This window comes from Triturus cristatus, chromosome 8, assembly GCF_964204655.1.
Source record: "Triturus cristatus chromosome 8, aTriCri1.1, whole genome shotgun sequence".
In the NCBI taxonomy this organism is placed as follows: Eukaryota; Metazoa; Chordata; class Amphibia; order Caudata; family Salamandridae; genus Triturus; species Triturus cristatus.
The window spans coordinates 640,408,509-640,421,560 of NC_140591.1; positions in this window are offsets into that span (position 1 = coordinate 640,408,509).

Below are 13,052 nucleotides of genomic sequence, written 5' to 3' on the forward strand. Positions count from 1 at the left end.
TTTTCAGACAACCACCATGTGCATTCACTGTGACTGCATACACTCCACCAAGGGCAACCAGCCTTAGTGATGCTGAATGTATTTGCATTACAGACTTAAACCTGAAAACCCCACTGGCTTGTAAATACTGTGCATGACTATACACGGCAAGGACATGGGTGTGTGCTAACCCTCTGCTTATTCCCCCAAAAATTCGCTCCCCCTTTCCATCTAATGCAACTGTGAAATCACCAGAGCAAGACGCAATAAATCTCTGCCTATAATTCTTCTATGCACACAGAGTCATATTTTCACATTAGTCCCAAAACGAAATTTCTTTGCCAATTTGAAAGCACACTTACTGCTCTTTTTTTTTTCAGGGGCAAGTGTAAATCACTTTTACACACTGACACATTATGAAACCACCATGTGTATCTACAACAAAAACAATTCCCATTTCTATTATTCATTTCTTAAGTTACCACATACATACCCTCTCAAACTGTAAACTCACCTTTAAAATTAGTTAGTTGTGAAAGAAATGTGACACTCAAACAGCAGATTATCAGAGCCAGGATCTCTGTTGTGTTCACCTCTCTCCTCTCAGCAGAACCAGATAATGGCAAACTTTCCCTCTATTTTTCCACACATATACATGTAAGTTTCAAATCTCAGTGCTTCCCCCTTTTTTTCACATGTAATCACACATTGCTATTGGTTGAAAACGAACCCTTTTCCAAAAGTACCCTTCCCCCACCTTGACTTCTGCCTAGTACCCTTCCCCCAACTTGACTTCTGCCTGCTACCATAGCAACAGCTCATGGAACACTGCTGTGTGCAGTTAGGTCAGAAGTTCGACACACAATGTTTCAATTCCACAGAGCAAGAGTGCTTGACTTTTCAAACCTAACAGCAAATCCATAGTACTGTTCTTTGGTTACACATTTTTTTGTACTAATACAAAACATGCTTCTATTAATTTACACATACAGCCTAGTTTTTATTCTAGAATGGTATGAAACAGCCAATCAGTTCTTTTTGTTTTGAAAAAAATATGTATGCCTCCATTTCCAAACTGTCTTTCTTTTCATATTGCCATTCTACTGAAAGACACCTCCTGAGTGCATCCAGATCTCCTTTGAAGATGTTCACAGTGTGGATTGTAGGGCACAGCTATGTCTTCTGGAGTGAAAAGTTTGCAGAGAAAACAGATATGGTGAGAGACCTTGCTTTGCCAAATGTAGACATTAAATGGATTGGTCAGAGAGGGTTAAAGTGGCACCAATTGATGCCATTGGTGAAATCCTTCATGCAAATCCAACACCCTGACCTCATAATAGTGCACTGTGGTGGCAATGACCTAGGCACTTTGACTGGGGTAGGTCTGGAAATGCTTATGAAGGACACCTTTGCACAACTGTTTTCACTTTTCCCTAAAACTGCCTTTGTGTTTTCCAACATATGCCAAAGGCAAAAATGGAACTGGTCCAATCATTTCTGTCCACAGATTGACAAAGCAAGAAAGCACGTCAACAAATCTGTTTCTGCTTTCCTCCGTGACTATGGTATGGGTGCCATTTACCACAACAACTTGCGTTACGACATGCAAGACATTTATAGAGGAGATGGTGTGCACTTCAATGATGAAGGGAACAGAGTCTTCCTCTTGAACCTTAGACTCTGCATCGGTACTTACTTGTAGGTACCACTAAAAAAATGACTCCATAAACACAACAACTCTTTTTAGAGCTCCCTAATTTCTAAACTCTTAAATCTGCTTTTCATTTATTTATTTTTATTTTTTTTACCGTACGCTTACCGTAAGCTTACCGTACGCGTACCCCGTGATTTTTTTTAAAATCAATAAATATTTTTTTTGTACTTTTCTGTCCATCTTTGACCCCCTTACAATTGTTAGGGGGTCTGTAACTCTCCTCATTGCCCCCTTTCCTTGTTTTCACTCTTTTTTTTCAGAGTGAAATACACAAAATGGCGGCCGCCGCTTCCTGGTTTCGGCCGATTCGAATGTTTACTAAGATCTAAGAGCCAATCAGAATCGCGCTCGCGCACGCCACCGTACGCTTACCGTAAGCGTACGGTAAGCGTACCGTAAGCTGGCTCAGATATATATATTGATTTAAAGGCTATTTTCTCAGAATCTACTGAACAGATTTACACCAAACCTACAAAAGGCACTTCCTTGACCTAGGGACTACCTCTCTGCCAAATTTTGAGTAATTCTGTTCAGCCGTTCGGGCTGTAGCTCGTTCTAAAGGTCCTATGGAAAAATGCATGGGAAAAACGCGTTTTGGGACCCCCCTTTTATCTCAGCCCCCGCTTGACGGATCCCCCCGAGACTTTCAGGGTAGGAGCGGAGCGTAGCGCCCCACCTATTTTGAGAAATTCGCAAGGATTCGTCGACCGGCGCCAAAGTTATTCAAAATAGAATGTTGAGGTTTTCCTATGGAAACGTGGTCCTAACTATAACTACCTACTGGCGACCGCCAGTAGGTAATATATATATATATATATATATATATATATATATATATATATATATATATATATATATATATATATATATATACGCAAAGGTTGCCCTTTAGAAGCTGCAGCACACAGAGGGGTTGATACACAAATCACCACAGGTAGCTCAGTTTACAGCATGCCCCAAAGCTCTCCATATATGCCATATGTGTTTTAAGCGTGTTTATCGCTCTTGTTCACTGGCTGAAATTACGGAAGAAGCAGGCTCATTGAAAACAGCTGATTTATTTGAATAACGAGTCCCGCCCATGTGGGTGTCCTACACACAGGCATTCTGGTCACAGTCGTCCCGAAATAATGCCTTAAGACTCCCAGTTTTCCTAAAATAAGTGTGCTCCTGCCTTTGTCATCAAAATATAATAATTGTCCTTGTTAGGTGAAGAGCGATGACTGCATCACTGGCCCCCACGCCAATATCCGACAGTGGCTGAGGCCTCCACCGTTCCCTCAAGAGTCCGTAAATAACAGCACTCGAGATCTGCCCAAAAGCGTCAGGGCAGCATGCCCCTAAGCTCTCCGTACATGGCATATGAGTTTCGAGCGTGTTTGCCGCTCTTGTTCACTGGCTGAAATGACGGAAGAAGCAGGCTCATTGAAAACAGCTGATTATATATATATATATATATATATACTTACACAAAGAGGATTATATTTATTAGAAAGATGAGAGGGATCAAAGAAAGAAAAATGATTAATTAAGAAGATTGAAAAACGAACCCCTGAGAAATCATATTATACTGTTTAACAGTGTGTTTACTATGTCTATGCCCACTGTCTGCACAGTGTGGCTACATGCAAATAATGGTGAGATAATTGCATCTATATTGTGTGAGCAAGGCAGTAGAGACTTCAGAAATGCATAACACCATAGATACTTGAGTAAATAAACTGTTTAAGAAGATGCCTGTGGTGTTGATACCTGTTTTTCATGGTAGCAGGAGTTGGAAGTGATGTAGCGCCAATCTATGTTGGTCTCGGCTGAACTGACACGCTCTCGCTTTAGCACAATGCACATTCCAGAAGTCACGGGAAATTGATGCAAAACATGTAGCAGTGCCCAAGCCAGAAATGGTGTGAGTATTGAAAGTGCAGAGGAGTGCAGTGATCGGCTACCGGAGTGTGGGAGGACACCTAGAGGGCAGGTAGGCAACTCCTTGAAATTTGGTTAGTTTATTACAGCGGAGCTGGAATCTTGGCAATAGGATTGATCAGATCAAATTAAAACTATGGCTTTAAACATGTTAAATGAACAGGAAGAGTCTGCAGAGATAATGTTTAATGAAAGTAGGGTAGCAGCCACTGATCTGTCGCATGGACACTCCAATACTACAACTCCAGAAATGGACTTGTGTGCTAAGATAGGGAGACTGGAAAAGCTTAGCAAGAGCAAAATTTCAAAATGGTGGGAGTGCAAGTCACTCAAAAAAATATTTTGGAAGTGGATAGAGTTCCAAGGGGTCTGCATGTGTTAATAGCCCCCACTTATGAAAATACAGACCGGTAAATGCTACGTGAATGGGCAAACAACAATTCTTGCCCAATATGCAAAGCAAGATTGTGAGAAGATACTGGAGGAAATTCGAGTTTTGCAATTAGAACAACATATTAATCTGATAGAGATCCAAAAATGTGAGAAGGAGATGGAGATTAGACTAAAACAATATGAGCAAGCAAAAAAAAGTTGACAAGGAAATAAAATTTTTCAGAGATAAGACTGACTATCAAAGGGGACAGATTTATACTTTTGCGTGCAGATTTGACAACTTGCATAGACAACAACTTTCTGGCAAAGCACCTTGTCAATTAAAACCAGCAACAAAAGAAAAAACTGCAAAATATACACTGAAACACACAGAAAGTCAACTGGGGGATATTCCATTTTGCACTCAAAAAGTTTCCATCCGAGTAAATTAAAACAAACCATTCAATATGCTGAACATCTTTGGATGAAGAAGAATTGCAGGGAAGATACCACTTTGAGGAAGTCACAGATGGAACTTCAGAACAGATTTGCTGAAAGAGGATATAGCAATCTGCTATTATGTCATGTAATAAGTAAAGCAGAGAGGGTGTCAAGGCAATCTTTGTTGTTAGCACAAAAGGGAGTGGGAAAAAATCAGGTGACAAACATGAACTTCGGGTGAACTCAGGGTAACACACTATTCATCAGAAATTGAGAGGCATATTAACATTGGCATTGGCATCTCATTAAGAGTGGTCCTGTGAATGGCCATGTGGTTCCCAACAAGCCCCTACTAACGTTCAAATGTGCTCAGTCTTTTCACCAGGAATTGGTAGTCAGAAGTCCAGAGACACAACAATCTTATAACTGGCTCTGGGGTAATCCTGGGTTCCTAAAATGTCATGGGTGTGAGGCATATAAACATGGTCTGAACAAAAAAGAAGTCCTGTCGCCATTATTAAAAACTCTATTTAAGATAAAACAATTCATATAATCGCGGGAGTGATTATGTGGTCTATATATTACAGTTTTCCTGCCCCAAGATGAATGTAGGGAGCACCATACATAGGGTGCATGTGAAGATTCTGTAGCATTTGAGAGCAGTAAAAAATTAAACAGAATGTATCCAGTTGCTCGCCATATTCCCTGAATCTCACAATGACAGATGTGATGAATAGTTGTATTATGTAATTGATTTGGTCCTTAAAGGTAGGAGGGGAAGTAATAGAGGCAGGTGGAGTCCAAATATATTGTCATTCTGAATATCAAGATTTTTAATGGGACTATCATTTGAAGAAGAATTTTAACTTCATATATGAATTTAATAGTAAGACTGCGACCAATCTTCCCTGTTCTGTAAAAGACCAGTTTTAGATAGATACATTTATTAGTACAACTTAGTTTCAGACACAAAGAGTATGCACTGGTTTTTGAACTTCATAGTTAGAGTGAGTGTGTTTGTTTTGTGCTATGATGTGATGATATTTTCAACATTCCTTCCAGTTTATTTAATGACATTTGATAGACATGATAGTAATGTAAATTCCCACACCAGATAATTGGTTTTATGTATTATTAACTACTGTAATAGGAGAAGTAGAGACTTGATGGAAAAGAGGGTGAGCAATTTATACAAGAAGATGTGAGCTATGCTAGAAGAGGGTAAGGAAGTGCAATATAAAATCCCACTGGGAGGACTTGACCCACCTGTAACTCTTCTCACAAATGTATCCCACTTGGGATTTTTGAATGCTTGTTGTTTTTGTCCTGATTTGCAGACTTTGATTTTAATATTGGTAGATTGTTCAGATTTGTTTTAACCATTGATGATTTTCTATCATATTTTAGAGATGTTAACATATTTATTCATGTAATTTATTTCTAATTTTAATTTTTGCACATGTGATAATGAAGGATCCAATTTTGCACTTTCCTAGCACTGGCACGTTAAGGTGATTAAGGAGGATTACATTTATTAGAAAGATATGAGGGAAAAAGACTGATGAATAATGAACTAAGAAGATTAAAAAACAGTCTGTTCACTATGCAAGCACTGTAAACTGTTTAACAGTGTGTTTGCTATGTCTATGCCCATTATATGCACAGCGTGTCTATGTGATATAAGGGTGGGAAAATATTGTGTGAGCAAGGCAGTAAAGACTGCCGAAACATGTAAGGCCATAAAGATCTGAGTAAATAAACTGTTTAAGAAGATATATATATATAAAAACAAAGCTTACAATGATGTTATAGCTAGGAAATAGAGAAATAGAATTTAAAAAACCTTAAAAATTCACTGAAAGCAGTGCAATGCAGGGGCATAAGATATAGTTAGCACAGGCAACTATAACAGCTGAACTTCATTGGTTTGTACACGTAAAATTTAAGCCTGACTATAATGTCCCTGTAAACTTTGTTTTTTAGTAAATATCTAAGTTTTTTTTAATGTTGTTTCCTAACTATAATGTCCTTGTAATCTTTCATATTTAAGTCAAATTATAAGATGTTTTAAATTTTATTTCCAAACTTTAACCTGCAGCCTTTAAGAGTGAGTGCTTGTATGTCTCAGTGGGTGAGTGAGGGAGTGTGCGACTGCCTCAATGGGGATGTGAGTACATGTGTGAGTGTCTGTATGGATCTGGGAGTGGCTGCATAAATGTCTCACTGGGTGTGTGAGTGGGTGCATGAGAATCTGAGTGGGTCTTTGAGTGAGTGTGTGAGTTTCTTAGTGGGTGTCTCAATCCATGCATGAGTGTCTGAGTGAGAGCCTCAGTGCGTCTTTGAGTAGGTGTGAGAGTGTCTGAGTGTATTTGTAAGTGGGTGCATTAGTCTCTGAGTCATTTGTTAGTGGGTGTGTGAGTCTCTAAGTGGGTCTGTGAATGGCTGTTTAAGTGGCTGCATGGGTCCTTGAGTATGTGCATGAGTGTTTGAGTGGGTCTGTGATTAGGTGCATGAGTGTCTTAATGGGTCTGTGAGTGGCAGTGTGAGTGGCTTTATAGGTTTATGAGTAGTTGCATGAGTGTCTGTGTGAGTGCCTGAGTGCATCTGTGAGTGGGTGTGTGAGTGTCTGTATGGATGTGTCAGTAGTTGTATGAGTGACTCAGCCATATTAACCACACCTTCCCTTTTTTCCAACAAGAGTCCACAGTTTTGCACAAAATAGCTACCCAACTGGCGTTCTTTCTACTGGTTAATTCTTAAGTGCTACCTCCTTGGGTAAATGCCCAGTATGTATTCTACACTACAGTTACGTAATGGAGCAAAAGGAAATGTTACCAGTGACCGTATGTTCATTTTGGCAATGTGTTCCCAGTGCTTCTATATCCAGAAATACATGATTACATGAATCCTCCTAAAGAGAGGACAACAAGACTACAAAGACATGAATAGCCACCAAATAAGGATCCTTCCTCTAAACTATATAAAGTAAGTGTTTCTATGTTTGGTGGCGATATTCTCATAGTCCTTGGCATCAATGGGAGGCAGCTTGTTAAGCTGTCCCTCATCCTGGTAAAAGGCAGGGGCAATCTTTGGATACTCCTAAGGTGGGTGGGGCAAAAGAGGGAGGCATCTAAGTGATTTCCACATGTTCATACCCCTTCAGTTAAAGGGAGAACCATGGGCTCTGCTCTCAGCAGGACAGAACAACAAATAACTAATTTAACACAGTCACTATGAATTGTGCACCAATAGATACACAAAGAATTTCAGATCATTTTTCAATATAAAATTTCAAAGAAAACACACTTGCTTTGCCTTTACCGAGCCCAGGAGTTAGGATCATATTTCTTTTTGAGAAGTTGAGCTTCAACGGGGCACCTGCTATGTTTATGTTTGTAAGAGATTCCTGTTGAAGGTTAATTTATGTGAAACAAGGATTGATGCCAGAATGGCACCAGGGCCCCCCACACCCGAGGACCCTCCCACAACTTTATGAGGAAGGCGGCAGTTTGGCCCTATTTCCCAGGCTGATTTTGTCCCCGGGGCCCACCTTTTAAAGGAGGATGGTGGCCATGCAGATCCCCTCCCTGGGCTGATTTTGGACCCAGTGTCCCCATCTCCCAGGGCCGAGACACAATACAGTGAGGGAGGGCGGTCACGCTGTCTCCTTCTAGGGGATGATTTCTGTTCTCAGGGCTCAATCCTCCAGGGCCCTCCACAATTCCATGGGTGAGGTGGGCCATGTGGCTGGTTTTGGCTCCAGAAACCCCATCTCCCGGGGCCCAGCCTTATTTCAATAGAGGAGGGAGGACGGAATTACGCCAAAAAACAAAAAGCACTGTTTGTAGACCTAGAGATAGATTTTTGCCAAATTTGGTGCAATTACATCCAGCAGTTCTGGCCGTGGTTGTGTCTAAAAATCCCTATGGAAATTAACAAGCGCATGTCAGTGCAGTGCACAGAAGTGTAATTCATATGTGTGCCTGTAGGACATTGATTAACCTAGCAAGTTTGGAAATTGTGTGCTGTAATTGTATTAAAGTCTGGTGAAAGTGCTGCTAATTCTATATTCAAGTTTCTGTAAATGAAAGTATTTTCCTAGTTGGTACAGTGAAAACCTTTTACTTCATTTTTGGATGCAAAAACTTGAAAAGGGCAATGAAATATGATTAATCCATAGTACATGAATTTAATATATGAATTGTGAATCATAGCACTCAACTCTAAACACACAGTTGGGAACATATAAAGCTTCCTAAAGACGTCATTGATATGCTAAGAGCGTGCTTAAGGGGTGTGTGGGAATTAAATTATGAAGACAAAAATAATGAGAGAAATAACATGCCTTCATTTCTGTGATTGTTGTTGGAGGAGGCATACTTCCTGAGACACAGTGTTCTTTTTATATATCATTAAGAAGTTACAAACGTAGAGCTATGGAGTCTAATAAAAGGCTTGTAATAAATCTTGTGGAAAACACTGAAGCCCACAAGTTACAGAATTGACTTTATATGTCCTACCTGTATCGACTTTAATTGAACACAAAGTAAAAAGGCTTTTTAAAAAAACAGATGTTTAATACTAATGTACATGTTCTTAATTGTTTATGAATGTTTTATATTTGTTGGTCACATTTAAGAATTACGTTGATCAAGCAACATTATACATTGAGTTATGTCCTAGAATCTTCTTGGCATTTCATGTTTTGCTAGACACATAAAACTTTTATTTTCAAAGCAAAGAATCGAAACGATGTACTCATATAAAATATAGCATACCAAAGCTAACAGACTTGCTTTTTTACATAGTGCATGCACAAAGGCGCTGAACAACCATACTTACATTGACTTAGATCACACATTCATATACATATACAGATAGAGCAATTCACATATATAGAGGGAACAGACACATAGACAACCATTTGCATTGACACCCTCTGATTCATACTTAGCAAAAACAACAACATCCATCAATTTGTAAACAAACCTTTGTCTCTTACCTCAAAACCACCTTAATCAACTCCATTCATCGATTCATAACCTGCCTTGAACTAGTGCAGAATTGAATGCAAAGCTCCTACTTAAAGCCCAAACTGGAAAACCAAATTAATCTTGTTTGCCAACAGTTACAAACAACCATGGATTAAACCATGTGTTAGAATGTGCCGCCCCCCCGCTTTATGGGAAATTGGTGTAGGGCAACACACCATCTCATCTTGCTGCCCTATGCCAAATTGAAAGGGCAGGAATGCACCGTATTTATGTAATATGGTGCATTCCCATCCATGCCCCTGCACTGGCTGCGTTTTGGCAACCTAGCACTAACCACATTCACCCTTGCACCATGGTGCAAGGGTGCCTGTGTTGTCAGAAGATCTGCAGGATTGTGTCTGTGCAAGAAGGGGCATTTTCCTGCAAAGAAACAATCCTAGTTGGCATTTTCCTCTTTTTACGTGTGCTGAAGAATGCAGCACAGATGGAAAGTGGAAAAATGAGGGGGAATTAAGATATTTTATCTCGTTATTCCTCAGCTCGGGAGGCATAAGGATTTGGTGCTTCCCCAGGTTTACATGATCTTATAAATCTGGGGCAGCCTCAAGTCCATGGCTTTTGCATGGGAAAACCCACTGCAACACCCATGGAATGCCTCTCGAGCACAGCATGGGCCAATTCATCAATTTGTGCTGGCTTTGTGCAGTCTCATATATATGAAATAAACTGATGCTTCGGTGGTGCAAGGGGCTAGTAAATATGCCCCTGGGTTTCTGGTTGGCAGAGCTATGCACCCTATCCAAGCAGGAACCACAATCCTAATCAGGGTAAGTCAGACACACACCATAAATTAACCTGTGCTCACCCTCTTGTAGATTGCCTAATAAGTTAAGCCAATGTGTAAAGTATTTATGCAACATAAAAACAACACAAAAAGACTTCGCACCATTTTAGACAAATAAATTATAATTTAAAGCAAGACTAAAATGACAAAAACCCGAAAAATATGAGTGTAAAGAAGTACACTAAGACTAGCTCTTAGAAGCAATTAGCACCTATGAGGGTTGTCTGGTTGCACCAGACCGGGGAAAAGCCAAGAGTTCAGGCCAACTGCGATAGTGCGTGGACTTGATACAGGTGCCACGCAATGCCCACTAAACAAAGTACCTTGATCCTGGTCATAACAGAGAGATGCAGGGCGCATCAGAGTGATGCGTTGGTGTCAATCCCTGTAGTCGAGGTGATGTGTTGATTTTCGCCATGTAACGATGGTGATGTGCCGGTTCTGAAGATGAAGTGCCAAAGCCGAGATTTGCTGGTTCCAAAGCCAATGACCAGGTTTCTCCGAGCAGTCAAGGGATGCGTAGATCTTCGTACACTGTAGCGGTGGATATGATGCAGTTACGATCCGTTGGTTCTTGGCGTGATGCATTGGTTCTGAGTGCAATGCGCGGGTTCTGTTCCTGCAACAGAGGTATTCGGCAATTCTGTTTCACGCAGTAGAGCCTGCATCAGGTCCACTGGAGAAAGCACCTGAATCTACTTCCAATGGACCAATGGACCAGGCGCAGAAGCAGGAGGTTATCCTTTGATATCCCTGAATCTCAAAACTGGAAGCAAGCCAGCATGCCCTTGGAAAACACTTTGGGTTCAAGCAAGAGTCCAGTTCTTCATCAGCAGGGGTAGAGGGTAACAGGCAGCAGGGCAGCACAGCAGAAAAGCAGTTCTTCCAGAGTAGCAGTCCATCAGTGTGGTAGTCCTTGTAGCAGCACAGTAGTCATTCTTCCTGGCATAGATTTTTTACAGGTTCAAAAGTGTCTATTTTGTTGGGGTCAGAGACTCAGTACTTATACCCAGTTGTGCCTCTGATGTGGACTGAGTTTAAAGAGGGACTTTGAAGAGCAGAAAAGTCTTCTCTTCCAACCCCTTACTCCAGACTCACTAAAGGGGGAATAATTAACCCTTTTTGTGGGGACAGGACACTGCCCATTCAGGTGTAAGTGTCAGTTCCACCTTTCCACCCTGCCCAGGATGAGCCATCAGGATGCAGATGGGAACTCAGTTTCACCTAAGCTTCCATTGTATGTGGATTTCTAGAGGTAATGCACCAAGCCCAGCTCTAACCAATCTCAAACGTGTGTTCAGAGACAGGCTGTAGAACATGCCAACTTTATAAAAGTGACATATTCTGAATTACAATTTAAATTTGACTTCACCATAAGTTGTGATTTTAAATGATGATTCCAGATACATCAAAATTAAGGATCCACTCTCTTCCTAATTGTAAATTACACTTAGAAAATGTAATAGGGAAAATGAATTTAAGAGGTTTTCACTACCAGGAAATGTAAAACTTAAAAGTACATTTCCTACTTTTTAAACACACTGCACCCTGCCCTTTGGATGTCCAGGGCCAACCTTATGGGTGACTTATATGTAATGTATTTAAAAGAAAGGTTTGGGCCTGACAAGAAGGTTAACTTGCCAGGTTAACATGGTAGTTTAAATCTGAAAACACAGGCTCTGAAATGTTAGACCTAAGATATGCTTAAAGGGACACTTAAGTGGGTGGCACAGTCACTGCTGTAAACTCACTATTAGCATTTAATTTACAGACCCTGGGCATTTGTAGTCACTTTACTAGGGACTTATAAGTAAATTGAATGTGCGAATTGCGGATAAGCCAATGTTACGATGTTTTAAGTATAGAGGGCATGCACTTTAACACTGGTTAGCAGTGGTCCGAAAGCCAAAAACGAAATCAGCAAAAAGGGGAGGAGGAAGACAAAATCTTTGTGGAAGACCCTGCAGAAAGCCCCCTTTCCAACACTGTGGCTCCCCAACATGACTTAGATGTATGAAGTCACCCCAACTGACAGTACAAACACATTGCCATGATAACCGATACCAGCTCTCCCACTTCAAGAAAGGGAAACACTTTGTTCCAGGGGCTAATTTCAGAATGGCTGAGCAAATTCTGGTCCTATCCTGTGGAGGGAAACAGTATATTTAATAACCCTACAGAAATTATCCTGCACCATTGAAAGGCATCTTACGTGCTGCAGCTGTGTTGTACGGCTTTTACTTTCCCCAAAAAATTGTGCATTTGTTGGACCATCATAAGTGTGTCAGACTACTTCCCTGCACATCATCTGATATGTTGGCCGAAGCACCATCTCCACCTCTAGGCTGACAGGGTAACAAATGGATGTGCAACCTCAGAACATGATAACCCTGAACCCCCAAGGAAATGGTGGCAACCTCGGGGGACACTGGATGGAAGTGGAGACATCGGCGTGGCACATCAGTGTGGCAGCTGTGGCTCAGGTGCATCCCAGAGCTGCACTGCTGCTTTGGCAAAAGGGGGGCCTCACCCGACAGACGTGACCGGCTGCAATGGTGCTCCCCCAGAGATGCGGAGTGCAGAAGGGATTAGACGGGGGCTACTGGATGGGGTGTCGCTCCTGAGAGACGGTGGCCAGTGTGAGGAGATCCTGAGGCGTGGATCGGCCCCCCAGGTCAGACACGCACGGACAGGTGAGAGTGGCCTCTGCCTCCGCAGTGCGCTCAATCACCAGGGCAGGAATCAGGGAGATGCTTCACCCAAGCCTGGGCAGAGGAGAGGCCGA